Source organism: Budorcas taxicolor, chromosome 1, assembly GCF_023091745.1.
Source record: "Budorcas taxicolor isolate Tak-1 chromosome 1, Takin1.1, whole genome shotgun sequence".
Lineage (NCBI taxonomy): Eukaryota > Metazoa > Chordata > Mammalia > Artiodactyla > Bovidae > Budorcas > Budorcas taxicolor.
The window spans coordinates 1,005,195-1,031,882 of NC_068910.1; positions in this window are offsets into that span (position 1 = coordinate 1,005,195).

The following is a 26,688-nucleotide window of genomic DNA, read 5'->3' on the forward strand; positions in this document are numbered from 1 at the left end:
AAGATCTCACACGCTGGGGAACAACAGAGCCCGTACGCCGCCGCCTCTGAGCCTGTGCTCCCTGGAAAGAGAAGCCCCCACAAGGAGAGGCCGTGCCACCACAGCCAGAGCAAAGCCCGCGCGGCCACGAAGGCCCATGCCACCAAAAATGACAAATAAAGCTATTTATAAAACGCTGATGAGAACCGACGCGCTATCAGGGAAGGGCACGCCTCCTTCCCACTGCTGCCCCCAGAGGTAACGGCCCTGCAGGCTCCTGTGTGACCTTCCAGACACACCCCTGAGGTCTGAGGAGGGCGGAAAAGCCTGGAAACATCTGCCGGAGGAAGGGAGGAAGTAGGCAGGGCGGCACAGGGGCCTGAGAGTAACTGAATTTCTAGGGGCTCCTTAAAGAGGCAGGACCAACTGCGGGCGCGGCCGCCCAGCACACAGCCCGGGAAGCTTGTCCTCGCTGGGCGTGAGGGTTTGTGGCAGCAACAGCCCGGTGGAGGCCGCTCGGCACCCCCGCCACCTGCACTGAGACTGCCCTGCTCCCCTGCCCTGGATCGGACCGGCCCCACCAGCCGCCCTGCCCAATAGAATGCGCTGGAAATAGCGCTGTGCCCGCTCCCAGGGGCCAGGCGCCCTGCCCCTCTCGCTTCCCGCTGCTGTGTCGACCAGCTCGGGCAGCTCCAGGAGGGAGTGTCACAGAGCAGGGAGGACGAGGCGCTTGGAGGAGGCTGCCAGCTCACCGGCAGCTGTGCCCTGCTGACCTGTGGCTGCCCACGTGCCTGGGGGAGCCTGGCCGGGACAGTCTGAGTCACAAGCCCAATGACTGGCAGCTGCTTTAAGCCACAGTTTCTGGGGTGACATAAATTCTGTGATGTGACTGGTTCCCCATTATATCTGCCCCTTCCACTCTCACAGCGTCCTTTCTCTTCCAACACAGTGGAGCCCGAAACGTGGGTTCAGTGGTTCCAAGCCTAAACCTCTTTTATTTTTTCTCTATTTAAAGTTTTTCCTTCATAGATACACACCTTATGAAGCATAGCTGACTTACAGTGTTTTAGGTACGCAGTAAGGGGACACTTGCTATTGTTGAGGTCATTTTCCATTACAGGCTATTACGAGACGTTGACCATAGTTCCTTGGGCTATAAACCTTTGTTGCTTGTTTGTACCTATTTCTTTAATTTAGAAATTTAGCATTCTATTCACACTAAGTCAAACAAGGGGAATCAAAATGTCATAAATTTTTTAGTTAGGCAAAAATTTCTTAAGTTTTCTATAATATATATATTATACGTACTATTTATGTATATGTATACAAAAGGGTTTCTACGATGCTTGACAAAAGCTTGAGCAAGAACATTAAAAAAAAGAGATGGAGACATTAGAAAACAAATTATAGGGCCACTGAATATAAAATAGAAAGAGTGAAACTAACTAGATAAAAGTAGAAGATGACCACATAGTAGGTGTTTCTAAACATGGCTGGTCATTACAAACAGATCTGGAGCTCTGGAGGAAAAAAAGCAATGCCTGGGAATTTGCATTTTTCAAAAAATTCCAAGAGAATTCTGATATGCGCCTGGACGTTTAAAAGTGATGACAGAAAAAAAAAAAAAAAGAAAAGAAAAAAATTTAAAAAGTGATGACAGGTCTATCTATTAAATCAGAGTTTTGGTGGTGTAGATTCCCATTGACCAGTCATGATACAAGGGTATTAAGTGAGTAACAGCTGCAAAATCACAATATTAAAAGCTGTTTATCAGTTTTCTCAATCAAAAGCCAGACAAAAACATAAAGATAATTATAGTTGCAAACCATAATGGGAACATGTAAATCCAACTATAAAATAATCACACGCAGTTTGGGGTCAAGCAGAGCGATGTGCTGAGCTGGAGCGCATCCTGGCACATGTTCACCCGCCAGTCTAGGTTTGTTTGGTTGGTGAATTTAATCCATTTACATTTAAGGTAATTTTCAGTATGTATGATCCTATTACCATTTTCTTACTTGTTTTGGGTTTTTTCCTGTAGGTCTTTTCTTTCTCGTGTTTCCTGCCTAGAGAAATTCCTTTCGTATTTGCTGTGAAGCTGGTCTGGTGGTGCTGAGTTCTGTTGACTTCTGCTTGTCTGGAAAGTTTCTCGGTTGCCCCACCGACTCTGGAGGAGCCTTGCTGGCTCGAGTGTTCCTGACTGTAGGATCTTCCTTTCCTCACTGTAGACACATCCTGCCGATTCCTCCTGACTTGCAGTTTCTGTGGAGGAACCAGCTGATGGCCTGAGGGGAGTTCCCTTGTGTGTTATCTGCCCGGCTCCCTTTGTTTTGAGTTTTATTTACATTGTCTTTAATTTTTGTCCCTTTGATTACGATGGGTCTCGGTGGGCTCCTCCTTGGGTTTATCCTGCGCGGGGCGCTCTCGGCTTCCTGGACTTGGTTGACTATTTCCTTTCCCACGTTAGGGAATTTTCAGCTGTTGCCTCTTCACAGATTTTCTCAGGTCCTTCCCTTCTTCTCCTTCTGAGACCCCTTTGTGAGTGTTGGTGCAGGTAACGTTGTCCCAGAGGCCTTTCTCGTCTTAGGCAGCTTTCATTTCTTTCCACTCTTTTCTCTGCCCTTCACTCGGCGGCAGGGACCTCCAGCACTCTGCCCTCCAGGCCACTTACCTGCTCTTTGGCCTCCGCCGCTCCGCTGTTGACTCCTGCCAGCGTGTCACTCATCTCTGTTTCTTGCTCTTTAGTTCTCCCAAGTTTTCGGTACACATTTCCCGCATCTTCTCCATTGTTTTCCCCAGACCCTTCGCTCCCGTTATTCTGAATAGCAACTAAGCACAGCACACAGTTCATTTTCTATTTAGAGAAGCCTTGAAGATAAATGAAGTTTAAAACACAGGTGATTGTCAAGAAAGACGTTCAACGCAGAGCACGTGGTCCACAGACACGGCGAAGCGGCAGCGTCAGTGGCCTGGCCGTAGCTCAATCAGGGACACCCACGGAGGATCCCGGGTCGGGGGCGGGGGGCCCTGCCCGCAGCCTGCCGACAGCGCATCCCAGCCTGCGGGTCCCGGTAACGGTGGGCCCAGATGGTCTCCAAGGTCATCTTCAGAAAGTCATTCTGCGGAGGGCTCTTTTTGCCATGTATTCAGGAACCAGGGCAGGCCCTCTGGGAAAGGCCATTAGGCACAATCCAATCCACTAAGATGAGCATACAGGTTCCCACCCACACGCCACCCCCCTTCAGATGCATCTGGCAGGTCCTGAACGCCAGCAGTTAGTAACTGGGCCCAATCGCTGTAATGAGATTTGCACTCAGCGGTGAAGGAGAAGGCTCCGCGGACTAATCTGGTTAATGGAGCGCTTAAACATGTGCGCGCTGAAAACATTCCGGCCGCGGCCACTCTCAGCGCAAGGGAAACGGCGCCGGCAGCCAGGAGCCGCGGGGGGTCACACAAGTATATCTTTTAAAAAAAAAAATTTTTTTTTTCAACTTCTCTTGAAATAGATGCCACTCCCCTAGAGCTGAACTTGGACTTTGAAGGCAGAGGGTCTCAGCTGCGCTCAGGCTGGAAAACCCAGTACCGGCTGAGTAACTGCAGAAGGTGCTGCGTGGGTTCGACAGTCCCAGGCGGTCTGCAGGGCGTTGAGGGTGGAGAGGGGTCACGGCACACAGGTCTTCTAAGCTATAGCGCTGTTTTTCCTGGTCGGTCTTTAACTGGCTGGTTTTGATCAGAGAGGCTTGTGAAGGGCACAGACCCTGGGGTCTGAGTCAGCTCTTGGCCTGCAGGCTCTGCGCTCTTGAGCAAGTTGCTTGAGCCCTCTGTGCTTCGGGTTCCTCACCAGTAACAGGGAGTTAATAACTTTGTGCTTCATAGAAGGGCTGTGAAGGTTACATGAACTGACATGGGTGAGTGCTGACCAGTCAATGCTGGACATACAGTGAATACTTTATGTGGGAGACATAGTTTACTATTATTTACAAAACAATCTCCCTTGGCGGCTCAGCTGGTAAAGAATCCGCCTGCAGTGCGGGAGACCTGGGATCAGTCCCGGGTTGGGAAGATCCCCTGGAGAAGGGAAAGGCTGCCTACTCCAGTATTCTGGTCTGGAGAACCCTGTGGACTGTATAGAGTGACTTTTACTCATAAAACAGCATCAACTCTCCTCTCGAAACCCCTTTGCGTTTCTGTAGTTGCTGTTGTTTTAATATTTATTTATTTGTTTATTTAATTAGTTGCTCCGGGTCTGAGTTGCAGGAATTTTAGTTGTGGCATGCAAGCTCCTAGCCGTGGCAGGTGAGAGCTAGGCCCCCAGTCAGGGACGGAACCAGGGCCCCCTGCACCGGGACATTGTTTCTTAGCCGCTGGATCACCAGGGAAATCCCCCAAATTGCCTTTGTAAATACCACATGCCTGAGAACCTGTGTCTTAGGAAATCGTGTTACCGTACTCATTGTTAACATTTGCCTATTGCTGCTGCTGTTCAGGCGCTCAGTCGTATCCGACTCTTTGCGACCCCATGGACTGCAGCAAACCAGGCTTCACTGTCCACCATCTCCCGGAGTTTGCTCAAATTAATGTCCGTTGAGTCAGTGACACCATCCAACCATCTCATCCTCTGTCGTCCCCTTCTCCTCCTGCCTTCAATCTTTCCCAGCATCAGGGTCTTTTCTAATGAGTCAGCTCTTCGCCTCAGGTGGCCAAAGTACTGGAGCTTCAGCTTCAGCTTCAGCTTCAGTCTTTCCAATGGATATTCACAGTTGTTTTCCTTTAGGATTGACTGGCTTTATTTCCTTGCTGTCCAAAGGACTCTCAAGAGTCTTCTCCAACACCACAGTTCAAAAGCATCAATTCTTCGGCGCTCAGCCCTCTTTATGGTCCAACTCTCACATCCATACATGACCACTGGAAGAACCATAGCTTTGACTAGACAGAACTTTGTTGACAAAGTGGCCTGCTGCGGGTTGGGGTACTGGCAGCAGCAGTTCTAGGAAGCACTGCATGCTGGCAGAAGTCCTTTTGGAGGAGATCACCATTACCCCACCACAGTTCAGCCTCAGGCCAAACTACAGGGAGGGAGCGTAGCCCCACCCATCAGCAGAAAATTGGATTAAGGATTCACTGAGTAAGGCCCTTATGATTATACAGTGGAAGTGAGAAATAGATTGAAGGGACTAGATCTGATAGATAGAGTGCCTGATGAACTATGGAATGAAGTTCATGACATTGTACAGGAGACAGGGATCAAGACCATCCCCATGGAAAAGAAATGCAAAAAAGCAAGGTGGCTGTCTGGGGAGGCCTTACAAATAGCTGTGAAAAGAAGAGAAGTGAAAAGCAAAGGAGAAAAGGAAAGAGATAAGCATCTGAATGCAGAGTTCCAAAGAACAGCAAGGCGAGATAAGAAAGCCTTCCTCAGCGATCAATGCAAAGAAATAGAGGAAAACAACAGAATGGGAAAGACTAGAGATCTCTTCAAGAAAATTAGAGACACCAAGGGAACATTTCATGCAAAGATGGGCTCGACAAAGGACAGAAATGGTCTGGACCTAACAGAAGCAGAAGATATTAAGAAGAGATGGCAAGAATACACAGAAGAACTGTACAAAAAAGATCTTCACGACCCAGATAATCATGATGATGTGATCACTAATCTAGAGCCAGACATCTTGGAATGTGAAGTCAAGTGGGCCTTAGAAAGCATCACTACAAACAAAGCTAGTGGAGGTGATGGAATTCCAGTTGAGCTATTTCAAATCCTGAAAGATGATGCTGTGAAAGTGCTGCACTCAATATGCCAGCAAATTGGGAAAACTCAGCAGTGGCCACAGGACTGGAAAAGGTCAGTTTTCATTCCAATCCCAAAGAAAGGCAATGCCAAAGAATGCTCAAACTACTGCACAATTGCACTCATCTCACATGCTAGTAAAGTAATGCTCAAAATTCTCCAAGCCAGGCTTCAGCAATACGTGAACCGTGAACCTCCTGATGTTCAAGCTGGTTTTAGAAAAGGCAGAGGAACCAGAGATCAAATTGCCAACATCCGCTGGATCATCGATACAGCAAGAGAGTTCCAGAAAAACATCTATTTCTGCTTGATTGACTATGCCAAAGGCTTTGACGGTGTGGATCACAATAAACTGTGGACAATTCTGAAAGAGATGGGAATACTAGATCACCTGACCTGCCTCTTGAGAAATCTGTATGCAGGTCAGGAAGCAACAGTTAGAACTGGACATGGAACAACAGACTGGTTCCAAATAGGAAAAGGAGTACGTCAAGGCTGTATATTGTCACCCTGCTTATTTAACTTCTATGCAGAGTACATCATGAGAAACACTGGGCTGGAAGAAGCACAAGCTGGAATCAAGATTGCCGAGAGAAATACAAATAACCTCAGAAATGCAGATGACACAACCCTTATGGCAGAAAGTGAAGAGGAACTAAAGAGCCTCTTGATGAAAGTGAAAGAGGAGAGTGAAACAGTTGGCTTAAAGCTCAACATTCAGAAAACAAAGATCATGGCATCTGATCCCATCACTTCATGGCAAATAGATGGGGAGACAGTGGAAACAGTGTCAGACTTTATTTTTTCGGGGGCTCCAAAATCACTGCAGATGGTGATTGCAGCCATGAAATTAAAAGATGCTTACTCCTTGGAAGGAAAGTTATGACCAACCTAGACAGCATGTTAAAAAGCAGAGACATTACTTGGCCAACAAAGGTCCATCTAGTCAAGGCTATGGTTTTTCCAGTGGTCACGTATGGATGTGAGAGTTGGACTATAAAGATAGCTGAGCACAGAAGAGTTGATGCTTTTGAACCGTGCTGTTGGAGAAGACTCTTGAGAGTCCCTTGGGCTGCAAGGAGATCCAACCAGTCCATCCTAAAGGAGACCAGTCCTGGGTGTTCATTGGAAGGACTGATGCTGAGGCTGAAACTCCAATACTGTGGCCACATGCAAAGAGTTGACTCATTGGAAAAGACTCTGATGCTGGGACGTATTGGGGGCAGGAGGAGAAGAGGACGACAGAGGATGAGATGGCTGGATGGCATCACTGACTCAATGGATGTGAGTCTGAGTGAACTCCGGGAGTTGGTGATGGACAGGGAGGCCTGGCGTGTTGCGATTCATGGGGTCGCAAAGAGTCAGACACGACTGAGCGACTGAACTCAGAACTCAGAGCAAGGCCCTGCCCACCAGAGCAAGAGCCAGTTTTCCCCACAGCCAGTCCCTCCCATCGGGAAGCCTGCACAGGCCTCTTATCCTCATCCATCAGAGAGCGGACAGAATGAAAACCACACTCACAGAAAACTAACCAAACTGATCACATAGGTCCCAGCTTTGTGTAACTCAATGCAACTATGAGCCACATGGTACAGGGCACCCAAGACAGACGGGTCATGGTGGAGAGTTCCAACAAAATGGGGTCCACTGGAGAAGGGAATGGCAAACCACTTTAGCATCCTTGCCTGGAGAATATTTCCCTGTATATCAAGCAAAAGCCTCCTTTTTGTGCCTGTAACTGAGACCAGAGAGGTGGTTTAGCTCGTCCAAGGCTGCACAGCAAGTTGGCCGTAAAGTATGATCCGAACAAGGGTCCGGGACCCTCCTTTTGCACTTTGGAAATCACTGATATCATCTGATTCCACCCACAGGGGCTTCTCAGTGTTTCGGGCAAGAAAAGCAACTGGGAACCAGGAGCGAGTGTGTCTGGGGTCCCTCACACACAGGTTGCTGCAGGCTCGTGTCGGACTTCCCCCTCGCTTGCTTCAAGTCCACAAGAGGTCTCTGTGGACGTGTGTTTCCTCTGATTTAATGTTTGACCACCAAGCAATACTTTCTCTTTCCTAAGCAGCAACTGTATTTCCTTTTAAGGAATTCTCCAGCACTGGGTGAATTCTTCGGGCAACTGTCAGTCAGAGCGTGTGCCACCCTCCAGCCAGGGGCTGGCCCAGGGCCCAAGGAAGGCGGCCGGACACTCCCTGACCCTCGCACAGAGTGATACAGAGGGAAGGCCCTTGCAGAGCTCACTCACACCCATACACTCTGGGCATGCGGGTGTGTGTATGTGTGCGCGCGCTTGCGGCAGGGCAGGGGGCAGAGCGCGCCCTGCTGCAGGAAGCCCGGTGAGCATCCTGGGCCCTGATCTGCTGTTTCAAGCCCTGCCTTCCAGGCTCTGGGGCGCCCCAGGAGCGACCCAACAGGCCTCCAAGGCACGCCCCTTTGGCTCAAGTCAGCCAGCTTTGATTCCCATTGTTTGTGATCAAAGACGCTTGACAGAGACAACTCAGCCTGCGACCCATCTTGACCTGCTGACGACCTAACCTGCTGACTGAACCGCCAGGTGCAACTCTGGACAGGCAGAAGGTGGTCGCCCCGTGGAGGCGGGAGGAGGGAGTGTGCTCTGGAGGAGGAGCCTGGGGAGGAGGGGAGGAGGGCTGAGAGCCGTTCAGCTGAGCTGCCTCTTCAGCCCAGCAGAGCAGGCTGGCAGCCGCAGACTGGGAACAAGGCGTTACATCAGGGCAAGAGTCCTGTGTCTTTAGTCCCCAAGAGCGGGGCAAGGCAGGCAGCGCGCTCTGGCTGGCAAACCTGGAGACGGACAAGGTGAGAACCTGGGGCAGAAAAGTTCCAGGACGCGATCCTCTCCCAGGAAAGTCCACCCACGGCCACAGCTAAGCAGTCCTGTGCAGGGGCCCTTTGAAGCGAAAGCAACGCCGTTTTAAGGACAGTCTTGATGGTCAGAAGTCGGTATCCACTGCTTTCTTTCATCCCACCTACATTTGTGAGTGGACACTGTGCCCAGTGCTGGGGTACCTGCTCCTCACATGGTTAAGAGCCGGAGAGAAGCGGACGGACAGACAGACGAGGAAGTCCCGATCACAGCCAGGGCAGTGCACACCTGGGGGTGGGGTTCAAAGGACAAGGGCAGTCACCCCCCGTCAGCTAAGACTGGCTCCGGAGCCCTGTTGACAGCGAAATGCACGGATGTTCAAGTCTGACGTAAAACACGCGTCGTAGTTGCAAAGCATGCATTTTCCCATGGACTTTCAATCATCTCTAGGTCACTCATAACACCAAATAGAACCAAGTGCTATGTAAATAGGTGTAGATTCTATGCAAATAACTATGAATATAATAGAAATGCCACGCAAATGGATGTAAGTACAATGCAAATGTTATGTAAAGAGTTGCCAGCGTGCAGCAAATTCAAGTTTTGCTTTGGGAACCTCCTGGAACTAAAAACAAGTAAGTGTCCAATCTGTGGCTGGTTGAGTCTGCAGACAAAACCCTGAGGATTAGGAAGGCCAGCTTCACTCGTTCCTATGGAAGTAGGTCTGCCAGCAGTGGCGGAAGAGGCATGAAGACCCCAGGAGAGCTCCTGTTACCAGTACATGGTCACTGTCGATCTTTCCTTCAACTCCTCTCCGCCTCTAGCTCTCACATAGACGGAAGGAGCGTGGCTGGGTCAAGGTGGGCTTTGCTCTGCTCCCAAAGGCCTGACAGTGCCACCCAGGCCCCGAGGGACATGCCCGGAGCCCCTAGCTCCTTGCCACCAAAACATGGTCCAAGGAGCAGCCGCGTCCTCTCCTGGGAGCCTGTTAGAAACGCAGAACTCCAGGCCCCACCCCAGGCCCACAGAACCGCAGTCTAACAAGGTTCGCGGGTGACTCCCAACATGTGGACCCTTGAGGAACACCAGTCCAGTAAAGCCCTTAGGGGCGGCCCTGAGACATTCACGTAAGAGCAGGTTATCCGGAAGGACCGGGCGCCCACAGCAGTCGCGGCGGTGTGTGACCAGCCTCCTTGCTACTTGCGGGGACCGCGCAGAAGGGTGCCGGATGGGGCGAGGTTTGTCCAGACAAGTGCTTGAGGGCTAGATGTAGGGGAGGGCTGCCTGCTGAGACGCAGACGTCTGGGTCCATTTAAATTCCAGATGAGGGAGAGGGGCGGCTTCCCCGGTGGCTCAGAGGGGAAGGAGCCGCCGGCCAGTGCAGGAGGCAGGGGTCTGATCCCTAGTCCAGGAGGATCTCAGATGCCCACGGGGCCACTAAACCCGTGAGCACTGTTACTGAGCCTGTGCTCTCGAGCCCGGGAAGCGCAGCTGTCAGGGGAAGCACGCTGACTGAAGCCGCCCGCCCGGCCAGGCACCACAGCACCACCTGGGTGAGTCATTTTACAACAGGAGGTCCTGGTGAGGAACACAGAACTAAAAAGCCACCACCAACCGGAAGAGTTCAGGAAAGGTCAAAGGAGACACCACCTGTCCGACCACCTCCCAGAATCCTCTCTGCATCCATCCTGGCTGAACAAGACGCGCTCGACCGGGAAGGACTCTGAGTCAGAAGGACTGGCTGAAGACAACCCGGAAGCTAGCCCCGTCACCACAAAAGCTGAGACTGCAAGCCACGTGGCAGAGCGGTCCTCCTGGGTCCCCTCACCCTGCTGCTCTGCACCCGGAGCCCTTTCCCAACAGAATCTCTTTCTTTGTCAGCACGTGTGTCTCCTCGGACAATTCATTTCCGAGTCTTAGACAAGAGCCCAGTTTCGGGGCCTGGAAGGGGTCCCCCTTCCTGCAACACCACCTGGCTGCCTAGAGCCTGTGCTCCAGGGCGAGAGAAGCTTCCACTGTGAGAAGGCCGCGCGCCACAGCTGAGAGAGCCCCCACCGGTCCCAGCTGGAGAAAGCCCGCACGCAGCAGTGCAGACCCAGTACAGCCAAAAATGAAAATGAGTAATAAAATTATTTAAAAAATTCTGATGGGGATTTCCCTGGCAGTCCAGGGGTTAGGACCCCACGCTTTCACTGCATGGGGCACAGGTTCTGTCCCTGATTAGGGAACTAAGATCTTGCAAGCCGTATGGCATAGTCAAATGAATAGTTTAACGTTTTCAGTAAACAGTGAATTAATTTTCAGTATGACTGTGTCCCATGTAATATTTGGGACGTGGTTATGATAAAGTTTTATTCATTGCCTGTCTGAAACTCAAATGGAACTGGGCACGTGTGTTTCTAGCTGTGTAAAGCTTACAACTCTAGGCTACCGGGATCCGGTTGTTAACTCTCAACATTTAAAAGGGTTTGAAACTGTTAATACAAAGGGTTCATTCAGAACCACCAAAAGAGCAGAATGAGAGACTTAAATTAAGGGACATGAGGACAATTAATTGTAATATTTTTAACACAGGAATGAGTGTTGTCAAATCACCAATTTCTCCCCCACAAAAGAGCAAGAACCAGAGATGGCGTTGAAAAGCGAAAGTGTTAGTTGCTCAGGTCTGTCTGACTGTTTGGGCCCCCATGGACTGTAGCCCTCCAGGCTCCTCTGTCCATCGGATTCTCCAGGCCAGCATACTGGAGTGGGTTGCCATTCTCTCCTCCAGGGGATCTTCTCAACCCAAGGATCGAAACTGGGTCTCCCACATTGCAGGCAGATTCTTCACCATCTGAGCCAGAGAGGCGGCAGAGGGTTTAGTAAAGTCCTGAGTGTTCACTGGAAGGACTGATGCTGAAGCTGAAAGTCCAATACTTTGGCTGCGAGAGCTGACCATTTGAAAAGACCCTGATGCTGGGCAAGATTGAAGGTGGGAGGAGAGGGGGATGACAAAGGATGAGATGGTTGGATGGGATCACCGACTCGATGGACATGGGTTTGGGTGGACTCCAGGAGATGGTGATGGACAGGGAGGCCTGGGGTGCTGCAGTTCACGGGGTCGCAGAGTCGGACACGACTGAGCGACTGAACTGAACTGAACTGTTGGGAAAATAAAGACGAATTTCTACCTAATAGCTCACAGTTTTATGGACCCAAAGGTAAAAGACAGACTTTAAAAGATGCCGCAGAGCGTCTTTGTTACCCAGGTGGAGAGAAGGCATCTTAAATTAAAAAAAGCCACAAATCAAGGGGCTTCGCTTTGGCTCAGCGACAAAGCCTCCGCCTGCCAACGCAGGAGGCCCAGTTCTGGTCCCTGGTCTGGGGAGACCCAGCCTGCCGTGGGCCAGCTGAGGCCACGCGCCATCACTATGCAGTCAGCGCTCTGGAGCCTGGGAGCCGTAGCCCTGAAGCCCAGACGCCTGAGCCGCTCTGCACGAGAAGGGAAGCCCCCGCGACGAGAGGCCCTCAGGCCTCAGCCAAGAGAAGCCCCCAGCGACACACAGCCAGAGAGCAGCCGGAGCAGACACGGAGACCCGGCTCAGGCAGAGAAACAGTGAGAGTGAGCACACACACACACATGCACACACACGCACACACATAGAGACCACAAGACGAAGAAAGGGAAACAGCGGAACAGGGACTTGATTCCTCCAAAACTCAGGAGTTCCCTTCAGCGAAGGATGCCAGGGAGAAACAGGGGAGGACAAGGAAGAAGCAGAGCTGCTTACCAAAGACAAATCGGGGCTCATTTATCAGAGGTACCAGGAGCTCTTCAAAATCAACAAGAAAAAGGCAACTGACCCCAAGGGGAAAAAGGGCAGGGAATATAGATGGGGAATTTGTAACAGAAGCAGAACGCCAAAGGACTAGAAAGAGTACTGAGGAGATACTCAGCGATCAGAGAAACGCACGCCGCTCTGTACAAGCCCGTGTTAGCCTGCGGGGGCGAGGCGGGAAGGCTGCGGTCAGGGAGGGGCTGTGGAGAGCTGTCCCCGGCTGGGGGCAGTGGCCGGCTGCAGGCCTGGCCAGCACCTCCTGGTCCCGTTCTCACACAGCTCCAAGGGGGACAGCACGGTCCTTTGAGGGCAGCCGTCATGAGCGCCGAGTGGCCATTGCTGGGGCAGTGTGGACGCACCCTGAAAAGTCATCCGATCGCAAAGCAATGGCCAGACACCCTCAGAGGAACAGATGCACCTGCTGAGCGCTTAATGACCAAACGGGAATACAGAACAAAGCTGTCACACACTTCCATCTCTGTGTACTCGAAAACACAGGCGGCCTGAATACGGCACAGTCACGAGCCGCATCCAGGAGAGAAAAGGCGTATGTGCTCGGAAGGAGAACGGGGCCGGGGATGTGGAGATGCAGAAAATGGTAAGCAAGAAAAACAACTGAAATGAAGGGGAGCAATCAGATAAAGACGCATGTAACTGAAGGGGGAAAGAAGCACGCACGCCAAGTAGCGTGAAACGAGCGGAGTCCCAGGGGAGCCCAGCCCCCCGCTCGGGAAGGCCAGAAGCAAGCATGTGACTGAGGACCAACCGGGCGCCTGCAGGCGCCGTCCTCGCCCCTGTGGGGCCCGCTCCACGGCGTCCGTGCCTCGGACCCGCAGGAGCCCCGGCCACCAGGCCATTCCCGTCTGCGGGCTGCAGGTGGATGCCCTGCTTCCGGGCAGAGAGGGGCCGCTGTCCTCAGCTTCCTGGGGAAATGCCGTCCCTCGGGGCAGGGAGATCCCACTGCTGAGCCAGCCCCACGGTCTGACTCATCCATCTGAGCTGCTCACACTCTGGGTCTTGACCAGAGGGGTGGAGGGCCCCCAGGACGCCCCCCTCTCTGACCACAGCCTTGGATGGGGAGGGAGTGCCAGCCCCTCTACTTGAAGACATTCCTTAGGCAGCTCTGAGGAACATCACAGGTGGGAAACAGTGCGTTTTGTGGGGTTTTCAGACTGTGAGACAGGCTTGAAAATCAGCACCACTGCCGTTGCTTAGCCGAAGAAGGCTTGGTGGGATCGTATCTGCTTTGTTAGGCAATTCTGAGTCAACAGTGTGGACAAGCTTCCCCGGTGGCTCAGAGGGTAAAGCGTCCGCCTGCAATGCGGTAGACCCGGGTTCGATCCCTGGGTTGGGAAGATCCCCTGGAGAAGGAAATGGCCACCCACTCCAGTACTATTGCTGGGAGAATCCCATGGACAGAGGACCCTGGTAGGCTACAGTTCACGGGGTAGCAAAGAGTCGGACATGACTGAGCGACTTCACTTCACTAATGTGGACTAGAATTTTATTAGAACCACTAGTCTGCAATTAAGCAAAGGAACAAGAGGTGAAATCAGCACACAGGAATAAACAGCCTTAAAAGTATATCTCAGAGGACATCAGGAAGCTGAAATCCCTTGTGTGATAAAGAAGATATTTGGGGGTAAACTTCACAATAAGTATGCAAAACCTACGTTAAACACCTTTCAGTTCAGTCACCTTTAGAAAACAAAAAACGTGCAAACAAATGCAGATATTCTTGCTTCTTAGAATGACATCATCGTACAGCTGCGAGTTTTCCTTAAATCAATCTATGAAGTTTAAACGATCCCCGTAAAAATAGCAACAAGCTTCCTTGTGAAGTTAGATTAACAACTTATCAACCAGAGGCGTGTTAATGAATCTTCTGCTGCCTGAATGTTATGGACCAGAGTGTTTCAATATTCACTTATACAATAAATAACCAGTCACAGGCGTTAGTTTCTGCAAAAACCCCCCAGCCAGTAATATGCTAATACTAAAGCTCCTGGGAAGATCCCCTGGAGAAGGAAATGGCAAAGTGTTCTTGCCTGGAAATTCCCATGGACGGAGGAGCATGGTAGGCTACGGTCCATGTGGTCGCAAACAGTCGGACACAACTGAGCAACTTCACTTCATTTCAAAGCTCTTAAGCTTAAAAATGCAAGAATCGAATTAAATATCTGAGAGGCAAGAAGGCCTGGCCAGACACCGAAGCCACCTTTTCAACCAGCGCGGTACTGGCATGGAAACGTCAGAGGAGCCCACGGCGTCCAAAAATAGCCCCGGGCAGAGAGAGGAATTTGGCAACTGATAAAGGTGGCTTCTCAAGTCACTGGGGCAAGATGGCTTGATAACAAACAAGAGACTAGTTATCTGGGAGAAAATAACATTAGGTCTACAGCTCATACCTTACCTGAGAACAAAGGCCAAATGGGTCAGGGATCCAGGCATTAAAAAACAGAGCCGCCGGAAAACCAGGATCCTGAGGTCCCTCCCGGCTCTCAGAGGCTGCAATTTCAACTCCTCGGCAAGGGAACTGAAGGCAGAGGCCCCCGTGAGGACACTTACGGGTGCTGTGCCTTTTGGAACACCGGGCTCGCCCACCACGCGGCTGGGAGGCACAGGGCGTCTTACAGACACATTTCTGCAGAGGTTGCCTGCACTCCAGCCCACGGTACCTGCCAAACACTTCCCAGACACCCCTGCACCTGAGGCAGACCATGAGGACCAAGGTCAGAACCATCGGAGATAACACGTGGCTTTCTCTCTAAGTGAAAATGCTCCTGGGCTTGTGCAGAAATTAACCATCATCCCCACAGCCCCCACGGGGTGCTGAGCTGGAGAAACACAGCCACGTCAGACCTGGGAGCTTGCGGTCTGGGTAGGAAGGGGGCCCCCGGTCAGGCCAGGCTATTACGGGAGTAGTAACATTTAGAACTTCTCTAATGCGGTCCAAAGGCGCCGTTTTCACACAGCCAGCATTCCCACACCTGCTGTAATAGGAACAGGGCCGCGCATGGCCCAGTGAGATCTTAAATCACTCTCCGAGAGCGACAAGCTTGACTTGGCTGACTTCCCAAGGGTCACAACTGGCCTCCAACCCCAGAGAAGGAGCCTCTGGGCCTGGCGGGGCAGGGCTGGGAAAGGGGAGGGTAGCTACAAATACCAGGGGCGGGGGCTTCTGGAGGGGGCTTCCACGTGGCGCTAGTGGTAAAGAGCTCGCCTGCCAGTGCGGGAGACGCAGGTTCGGTCCCCAGGTCGGGAAGATCCCCTGGAGGAGGGCACGGCAACCCACTCCAGTATTCTTGCCTGGAGAATCCCATGGACAGAGGAGCTGGCTACAGCTCTGGTGGGCTACAGTCCCTAGGGTTGCAAGGAGTTGGACACGATTGAAGAGACGGCAGGCCGCAGGGAGAGTGAACGGTCAGCCTCGTGGGGACTCATGATCCAGCCCCCAGGACCCCTGACGCCGCTGCGCGTTCAGAGCATGGGGCTCAACCTGACCCCCCAGGACGGAGCAGGGCTGGCTCCCTCCATCCAAGGGAAGGAAACCCCCTCCAAACATCTGGTCCTAGAGAAAGGCCGTCGTGCACCCATAACCCTTCGAAAGCACGGCCACGACACGCGTGGAATACACACATTCAAAGGCTGTGCTGGTGGCTTATGACACCTGCAGGGACGAATGCCTTCTCACAGGTGCGTTGGCACCTGACCCCCTCGGACCCCAGAGACGGTGTCCCCACGTCCAGGCCCAGGATTCGCAGCAGTCGCCATACATACATACATGTCTGCGTCCAGCAAGACACGCTAATGGCAGCATTTAAGGGTTGACGTCCCAGACAGCATCCTCTGACACGGCAGAGGGCTGAGCACCTAGGAAACGGGGGCATGGATCCGCCTCCTGCAGAAACCAGCCCCTCGCCTGGCCCGTGAGGCCCGCGGTGTCCAGCCCCACTGCCGAGGGCTCGGAGTCCACCCCCCATTCTCACCCATCTGCCCCACACCTTGAACACGCCCGTGTGCCCGTCTCAGGGTCGTTGCTGCACCAGAGACCCCGTGTGCAGCCTCAGAAGGATTGGCCCCCGCCCCCTCCGGTTCTGCCCGGGAGTCAGCTCCAGAGAGCGGCCCCCACCAAGCAGCCCCTCTCCCTTTTCGCCTGAGTCCTTTCAGGTTCCTTCACGACTCCCTCGGTATTCCGAGCCCTTCCTGATGGCTCATGACATTCAATACCGAAGTTACATAATTTATGAACGGACTCAGTGTATGTTAAACCTGTTTCTTCACTGGTTTATTGTCAAGCCTGGCAGCCATGAGCCACGAGCCACACTTGGGGCACAGTCAGCCTGAACCGAGGAGTTCTGCAGGCGCCGACCCTCAGCGCTCATCGGAAGGACCGAGGTTGAGGCTCCAATACTTTGGCCACTGCATAGAAAGCACTGACTCATTGGCAAAGACCCTGATGCTGGGAAAGATCGGAACAAGAGGACAAGGGGACACCAGCGGACGAGATGGTTGGACGGCATTGCCGACACGATGGACATGAGTCTGAGCAGACTCTGGGCGACAGTGAAGGACAGGCAAGCCTGGCGTGCTGCAGTCTCTGGGGTCACAAAGGGTTCGACACAACTGAGCGGCTAAACAACAGCAAAGGTCAAATGCACCCTGGATTCTGAAGACTGAGCATCAGAAGGGAAGGCAAAGGGTCTCACCAGTAATCCTCATGCTGCTTACACGTTGGAACAGCGTGTTCTGGATTAACTCCAGATACTGGGTTACCCACAGTGCAGAACTGAAATTAATTTCATTTGCTTCTTTTAATAATACTTTGCCTATGTGTCTACGAGACATTTTAACTTCCATGTGTGGTTTGCATTTGTGATTTTCGTCGCGTTTCCGTGTAGGATGGACACCCCAGGAGAGCATGGACTTGGTCTTGTCCTGGCGTCTAGCAAGGCCCCTGGTGCGCAGGCAGGCAGGGCAGCCAGCGGCAAGCGGGACCCTGTGGTCACCGCATCCGACCCTCCGCCATCAGTGTCTCTCGCAATCCCTGACCCCCGATGTCACACAGGACGCGAGCACCCTTCCGCGTCTTCGTAACTAAGCCCCGTCCTGATTAGCTCACTTCTCGGTTAGGTCTTAAAACGTGCTTGTAAAACACCATCTTCTGAAAAGAGCCTTCATTCTTTTCCAGAAGGGGCACTGCATTTTGAAGAGTCCGTTTAACGGATAAATTAATCTAATCACCCTGAAAGAACACCTGGAAGAAGGGGAAAGAAAAACGCATCGCGCTCAGGAGATGTGGCGGGGAGCGGCTTCAAGAGCCGGCGGCGAGAGAGGCTCAGACGCCCGGGCAGGAAAGGAGCGTCCTCGGCCGTGAGGACAGGACAGGCAGGCACTGAGGGCTGGCCTCCGCCCCCAGCCCCGGCAGGAGGGTCCCGCTCAGGGCAGCAAAGACATCTATGTAAGGGCAGACGCGACCTACCTAAGTCATTCCGCAGAATTACTGAGCACTTCCTAAGTGCCAGCAAGGGGACACCGCCAGAACAGAACACACAGGGGCTCTTGCTGGAGCCTAGATTCTGTGTGACGGAGACAGAAAATGAAGAAATTAGCACGTAAACATATGTGTATTCTATACATTTCGTCATTGCACACTCAGAGAATGCAGGCCATGCTCTCAATGCAATTTAAAAATCCCGCCGTGTAATGCGTAAAGTTGGGCAGTAGCATAGTTTCAGAGGAAGTCCAGTTGAGCTATTTCAAATCCTGAAAGATGATGCTGTGAAAGTGCTGCACTCAATATGCCAGCAAATTGGGAAAACTCAGCAGTGGCCACAGGACTGGAAAAGGTCAGTTTTCACTCTAATCCCAAAGAAGGGCAATGCCAAAGAATGCTCAAAGTACCACACAATTGCACTCATCTCATTCGTGAGCAAAGTAATGCTCAAAATTCTCCAAGCTAGGCTTCAATAGTACGTGAACCAAGAACTTCCAGATGTACAAACTGGATTTAGAAAAGGCAGAGGAACCAGAGATCAAATTGACAAAATCCACTGAATCACAGAAAAAGCAAGAGAGTTCCAGAGAAGCATCTACTTCTGCTTTATTGACTATGCCAAAGCCTTTGACTGTGTGGATCACCTCAAACTGTAGAAAATTCTTCAAGAGATGGGAACACCAGACCACCTGACCTGTCTTCTGAGAAATCTGTGTATAGGTCAGGAAGCAACAGTTAGAACTGGACATGGAACAACAGACTGGTTCCAAATCCGGAAAGGAGTACATCAAGGCTGTATATTGTCACCCTGCTTATTTAACTTACATGTAGAGTATCTCATGCAAATTGCCACACAAGCTGGAATCAAGATTGCTGGGAGAAATATCAATAACCTCAGATATGCAGATAACACCACCCTTATGGAAGAAAGCAAATAAGAAGTAAAGAGCCTCTTGTTGAAAGTGAAAGAGGAGAGTGAAAAAGCTGGCCTAAAATTCAACATTCAAAAAGCTAAGATCATGGGATCCAGTTCCATCACTTCATGGAAAATAGATGGAGAAACAATGGAAATAGTGGCAGATTTTATTTTCTTGGACTCCAAAATCACTGCAGATGGTGATTGCAGCCATGAAACGAAAAGATGCTTGCTCCTTGGAAGAAAAGCTATGACAAACCTAGACAGCATATTAAAACCCAGTGACATTACTTTGTCAACAAAGTTCTGTCTAGTCAAAGCTATGTTTTTCCAGTAGTCATGTTATGGCTGTGAAATTTGGATCATAAGAAAAGCTGAGTGCCGAAGAATCTATGCTTTTGAACTGTGGTGTTGAAGAAGACTCTTGAGAATCCCTTGGACTGCAAGAAGATCCAACCAGTCCATCCTAAAGAAAATCAGTCCTGAATATTCATTGGAAGGACTGATGTTGAAGCTCCAATACTTTGGCCACCTGATACGAAGAACTGACTCATTGGAAAAGACCCTGATGCTGGGAAGGATTGAAGGCGGGAGGAGAAGGGGACGACAGAGGATGAGATGGTTGGAGGGCATCACTGGCTCAGTGGACAGGAGCTTGGGCAAACTCCGGGAGATGGTGAGAAGCAAGAGATCAGGCGTGCTGCAGTCCACGGGTTCATGAAGAGTTGTGCACAAGTTAGGAGCTGAACAAGAGCAAGTGATTTGACGACTTCACAAACCACGGATGAGTTTAAGATAAGTCTCTGCACAAATAAAAGCCAGGCAAGGTTTCAGAGCGCTGCGGCAGGAGAACTCACCGCTGGCTGAGTGTCACTCACACAGGACAGCTCCAAGACTGTCACTCATGGGGCACATTCAGTTCAGTTCAGTCACTCAGTCGTGTCCGATTCTCTGCGACCCCATGAATCGCAGCACGCCAGGCCTCCCTGTCGATCACCAACTCCCAGAGTTCACTCAGACTCACGTCCATCGAGTCGGTGATGCCATCCAGCCCTCTCATCTCATGGGGCACACTGAAGCCTAGAAATGGGGCACACTGAAGCCTAGAAAATGCTAAAGCTCCATCTCCAGAGAGGGAAAGGGCATTTCAGCCCAGCATCAGCCTTAGTACAGAAGCAGCAGCAGATGCCCCTGCAGACTCGTTAGTGGGGCTGTGCCGCTTGGCGCGGAAGGCAAGCAAAGCAGACAACCATGCCCGCTGGCAGCGAGCCGCTCGCCTGAAAAAACCCTGAACTCCACTGCGTTCCAGGGCAGGAAAGAGCGCTGAGCACGCCCCAGCACCTTCTGGAAACTGCTAGTACTGCAGCCCGGAAAACCAGGCTCTGAGCTGAAAGGAGGCAGGGTGCTGATTTAACATTCTGCAGCCACCCCAGCCCCAGGGCGGGGAGCCCATTTGCAGAGTTGCTCAGCAAAGGAGGCCTGATGAATCGGTGCTGTCGGCTTTCAGGCAGCGTGCGTTCGGGCCCCGGTTTATGAATTATGTACTGAAGCTCAATGCATTTCTGTAGGAGGGACGGGTGTGCTATTCACAAGCGATGTCTTAGTCAGCGAGGAAACAAGTCTTTGAAGATGGGGATTTATGGGCCTATATGTAATTACCTCATCTGAGTTCATTCATCCTTTCACCAAAGATCCTGAAGTGCCTCTTGCAAATCTGCTTTTGGGGACACGAAAATGAATAAAATATGGCCTCTGACTTCAAGAAAACCACAGTCTAGGTTCAAGAGATCCACGTGTGAGCAGATAATTAGGGTTCCACGAGGTGAGTGCAACAGAGCTTTGAACACGTTCCTACGGGCTTGAAGAAGGGAGATGATGGCCCCTGCCTGGAGGAAGACAGGGTCCGGGGGCTCGTGGAGGAGAGGGTATCTGAGCGGAGCATCGTACGGTGAGGAGGAGGGTGCCTGGCAGATGAGAGCTGAGGAAGCAATACGCACGCAATGCAAAGGCGAAAGCGCGCGTGGGGGAGTCTGAGGGTCCTTAGGCCCTGCCGCGCAGACGGGCAAGGACGGCGGGGGCGGGGGAGCTGGGGGCGGCCTGCGGGTCAGTGTGGACGTGCGTTCAGCTGTCGTCATAAAAACGTCCCTAAATACCAGTGGCTTTAAGAAGAAAGCTTGTGTTTTTTTTTTTTTTTTTTTTTGAACTTTCTGTGGTCCAGTGGACACGGGTTCCATCCCTGGTCTGGGAAGAGTCCACTTGTGGACTCGGCCTGTGCCCACCGCTCCTGAAGCCCTTGGGCCCTGGAGACTATGCTCCGGAAGACGAGAAGCCGCCCCCGGGAAGCCCTCGCACCCCACCTAGGGAGGGGCCCCTGCTCGCCACAGCTAGAGACGGCAGTGAAGACCCAGTGCCACCGGAAATAAATAAAGACGTACATTTTACAACCAAATGAAGATTGTGTTCAAGGACCGTCTGAGGAACTGTCGCGCGGGGAGCTGACTGAACTGAACGGGTTGTGGTCCAGAGGAAGACACTGGAGAGACACTAAGACCTGCAGAATCCAGGGTGCACTTGGGTTGGTAGAACATCACGGACATGTTGTAACAAACGCACTATTTCTCCTGTGAGATGTTAGTGAGAGGGCAAACAGTGGAGCACATGGGAACTCTCTGAACTACCTTCCCAAACGTTCTGTGAATAGAGACCTTTCCAAAATGAAAACTTAACGGCCCCCGTCCACGTGGTCCAGCAAGGCTCACCCCGACCCCTGCACCCGTCTATCCATGGCTGAAGTGACAGCTCACGCTCCATGCACGCCCTAAGCACCCCTACCTCTGCGGGCGGCAGGGAATGAGATGATTCGACAGCATCACTGACTCAACGGACATGAGTTTGAGCAAACTCTGGGAGACAGTGGAGGCCAGAGCAGCGTGGCGTGCTGCAGCCCACAGGGCCGCCAAGAGTCAGACACAACTTAGCGACTTAACAACAGCAATGTTGGGCTGAGAAACTGGTGACAATTTAGACTATAATTCTGCCACATAGCAGAAAGGTCAAACTCCTGGTTCCCTAGAAGACGCAGATAAAGCCCTGGCGCGTGTTCCTGAGCTGGGTTTCAGGAAGCAGACCCCCCTCCAGATGGAAGCGGCTGAAGACAAGCATGCGGACCCCAGGCACTGAGACCAGAAAGCTGAGATGCTCAGAATGTCACCTTGATGACAACCAATCCAATAACTGTCCACAAGCTGACCACACCCTGCTCCTGGAACCCCATAAAGCTCGCTGCCCCCTCCAGGTGGGACCCACAGTCCCGAGGGCATGAGCCCACTGTGGCCCCCTGCGCCTGGCAAAGCAAGAAAAGCTCCTGTTCCACCCAAACTCTGTCTCTGCACTTCTGTTCGGCACTGGTGAACAGAGGCCGCATTGCGTCTCTGGAAACCGCACTCCAAGAAAGGATTTACAAACCTGGTTTCTTGTGAAGAGTCAAGGACGCGTTTTTAGGGATGCGTTAGCGAGGTGATGAATCCTAATAGACACCACAAAGGGATAGAATGACATCCTGTGACATCATGTCCCGCGTCACGCCGGGGACAGCAGCATCAGCTCTACTGTGTTCCTTCCAAAAACGCGTGATCTGAGGTTAATCATAAAGAAATGCAGACAAAGCTAGGTAGAGGAATATCTGAGAAAGCAATCGGCCTGTACGCAAAAGTATCAGCCTTATAGAGCGCATGCCAGTGTCACACACAGGAGAGGGAATTACTCCTGCTTAAAGGAGGTGAAGAAGTATAATGGATGAACACAAACATCGGAATGAATCTTAATAAACAAATCACAAAACCCCGTAAAGGATACTGTTGGAGCAATTGGGGAGAATTGAACATAAACTGCATAATAAGCAATAATGCATCTCAGTGTAACATTTGTTGACCAGGAGACTGCTGTGTTGGTTTAGTAGGGGAATGCGCTTTCTCTTAGGAAATAAATGCAGATTTACTTAAGGGTGCAGTTTCATGGTGACTGAAATCTACTTTCGAATGACTTTTAAAATGTGAGTGTGGGTCTGTAAGTGTATGTGGCGAAAGACGGAAAATGTAAGACAAAACCTGGCAAAATGTTAGCAGTCAGCGAGTTGGGACAGGCTGTGTAATTTTTCACTCTGCTGTTCTTTTAACGTTGTGGGTGGCTTCGAAATTTTTCAAGTAAAAGTTGGAGAAGAAAAATAGGGCGCTGTGAAGGAATCAAATCCAAATCGTATAAAAAAAAGGTGAAGAGAAATTCTGATTCTACTCACCTATTGCTTACACCAGGGACAACATACAAAATGATAAAATATTTACCTTTTTAAAAAAAAGCAAGTTGTGTCAGTCCGTTAAGGCCACCACAGCAGAGTAACTACAGGCTATGTGGCTAAGAAGCAACAGAAACTTATTTCTTGCATCTCTAGAGGCTGCCGGAGAAGGCGATGGCACCCCACTCCAGTACTCTGGCCTGGAAAATCCCATGGATGGAGGAGCCTGGTGGGCTGCAGTCCATGGGGTCGCGAACAGTCAGACACTGCTGAGTGACTTCACTTTCACTTTTCACTTTCATGCATTGGAGAAGGAAATGGCACCCCACTCCAGTGTTCTTGCCTGGAGAATCCCAGGGACGGGGGAGCCTGGTGGGCTTCCATCTATGGGGTCACACAGAGTCGGACACGACTGAAGCGACTTAGCAGCAGCAGCAGCTGGAGGCTGCGAGGCTGAGGTTAGAAAGAGCACGGACTCGCCTCTGGGGTTCCCCTGGGGCACCAACCCCACCCAGGGCGCCCCACCCTCATCAGCTAATCACCTCCTAAAGGCCCCACCTCCTAGCCCCATCGCCCCGGCAGTTAGGCTCTAAGACACAGATCTGCGGAGACACAAGCATTCGGCCCCTAACACCCCGGTCCCTGACGCAGGGCAGGCCCAGCGCAGTCAGTGGACAGTGGGTGAAGCCGGGTGGACACAGGGCTTCTCCCCACCCTCTGGGGCTTCATCGGGTTGCCACTGATAACAACACACGAAACCACGTCATCAGCTGGGGCAGGAAAGGGGATGACTGTCTTGTGAAATATATTCGTACAGACATGAATTCCACACAAGATCAAAGCCCATCAAGCGGCAGCTAACACGTTAAGCCTGAGAACAGAAGCTCATTAACAAGTCGGGGATTCTGGCTGCGGGGGGATGGGGTAGAACGGAGGAGTGCCAAGGCGTCTGGGGACATTTGGAATCCCTCCCCCATTTTCCCAGGCGCTTGTAGAAATGGTTTGCTCTCAAGCAGCTGGAAGGTGGAGTGACTCAGTTTCCTTAGGGCAGGACTTGCCGAGGCAGTGGTTCAGGGGCGCGGCTGAAAGGGAAATGCCTAGCCGGCAGCAGGGAACGCGGCCTGGACCACCTGGAAGAGGGCGTGGTTAAGGATGTGCGTCAGGACAGGAGGAGACTCACAGACCTAGAGACTGAACTGACGTCGGCGGGGCCTGGGCTGGGGGGGGTGGGGGGGTGGCGGGAGGCAGGAAGGGAGCGTTAGGGAGTCTGGGACGGATGCGTGCACTCTGCTGTGTTTAAGACGGACAACCCCCAGGGACCCGCTCAGCGCTGCGTGGCAGCCTGGGTGGGAGGGGAGCTCGGGGCAGCATGGGTGTGTGTGGCTGAGTCCCTCCACTGTTCACCTGAAACTCTCACAACACTGTTAACTGATTACATCCCCACACAAAATAAAAAGTTTTTAAAAAAGAATGTGTATCAGGAGAAAAGAGACGAACGCTCCCAGCTGCTCCTGGAGTGCAGTAGGCATCCAATAGACTTCACATTGAAAACAATTTAGAAACTTCCAGAATGGAACACACGTCTTAAGGGCGCGGTGGGGGGAACAGTTTGCCCAGGTAACGTGGAGAATCCCGGGACGCACAGGCGCCGCCGGCGCAGGAGGCCCCATCCTGCGCACTCGCTGTGTTTGCGCTCGTCTTTGGAAGGAATGATGCTGAAGCTGAAGCTCCAGTACTTTGGCCACCTCCTGCGAAGGGTTGACTCATTGGAAAAGACTCTGATGCTGGGAGGGATTGGGGGCAGGAGGAGAAGGGGACGACCGAGGATGAGATGGCTGGATGACATCAAGGACTCCATGGACGTGAGTCTGAGTGAACTCTGGGAGCTGGTGATGGACAGGGGGGCCTGGCGTGCTGCGGTCCATGGGGCCACAAAGAGTCGGACGCGACTGAGCGACTGAACTGACTAATTTGCTCTCTGTGGGCTCCTGACTCCAGCCTGTGTCTCGCAGGGACACTGTATGTTCCCGTTTCCAAATAGCAGATTCAACATAAAAAATAATGGCACACTGATTCACAGAGGAAGAGAGGGAACGTGAATTACTTCAGATTGGTTAATTCTTTTCTGTTTTTAAATTTCTGTTGATTTACGTGATGACTTGGGGTTTCTACTTCTGTTGAAAATTTAAAGCTGTGAAATCAAGTGTGAGTGCAGGGCAGACCCCCCTTTGGAAAGCGAGCGTAATTGAAACTGTAATCTGTTGCCTGTTCCTTTGCAGACATGTGTGTGCTGCGTGTTTTCATTCACCCCCGTGATTATGTGTGCAAAGCTCAATGGGAGAAGAGCAGTCCGTCTCCTCCAGCCGTTCTCCTTCTTCATTACTATTATTTCACGATTGTCGTTGTAAAGGATTTTGCTGTGTGAGAGGCAAGACGTTTAACAAAGTGTCCTCTTGCGGTGCCAAATACGTTAGGTGTGCCAGGTGGACACAGCAGGGCGAGCCCACACGTCTCTTTTACCCCCAAAACCCTTTTAGATAAACACAGGGGCTGCTTTACAGACATAAGCTGCCCACGGAGGTGCTGGGAGAGGAGGGGCGTGCACGGCGGGGTTGGAAGCTGGAGCACCAACGAGACTCGCCCCGCAGAGCCCCAGGCACGCAGACTCGGGGTCGCTTGAGGACCCCTTCCCACTCCGAATCACCGGTGGCCGCCCCTCCCGCAGCCTAGCAGAAGATGAGAGATTTATTCAGGGGGATATGAAAGTGAGTCTCTGGACTGGGGGACTCGAGGCACAGTTGAGGTCAGTGTTGTGATACTGAAAAGCAAGGAGATACGCACATTCTGGTGGTGAAAACCCCAGACCTCTCCCCAGCTCAGTCCCCAGAAGTCTTCCCCTTGAGGCAGGAGACTGGAGGATTTTTCCAGATGGAATTTGAGGAATCCCATCGGGATGTCCCAGCTAAATGAGCCGGCCACACCACCCTGCACCAGAGTTCAAACTCACCCCTTAGGTTTCCAGTCGACATTTAGCGTCCCATTCTTGAATATTAAGAGGCCACGGTCAGCAGACATCAGAGGGAAGGTTCTGACCAGAAAGACGGGGACCAAAATGAAGATGCACCAAGATGGGGACAGAACAGCAACTTGGAGAAAACGGGGATTTTGCAAGAGAAGAAAGCTTGAAACAGATTATTCAGTTCAGTTCAGTTCCGTTGCGTCCAACTCTTTGCGACTCCAAAGATTATTAACATCCTCAAAAAGATGATACTGTGATCATATGGAACAGACAGGCTGCAGTAAGAATTAGCATTCAGAGCAAAAAAATAATTTTGGTAATTAAGATCATGACAGTGGGAATGGAAAGCTCAGTAGAAGGTTTAGAAAATGAAAGAACGGAGACTTGAAAATAAGACAGAGTTGTAAAATAAAGGAGAAAAATTAAGAGAATTTAAGGACTGGTCCGCAAAGTTCAGGATTCAAGTCAGAAGAGTTTCAGAGGAAAAAGAATCAAATAAAGGGTGGGTGGGGACAGATAGGGGAGGGGGTCTAAAAACCTCCCCAGAAGATGG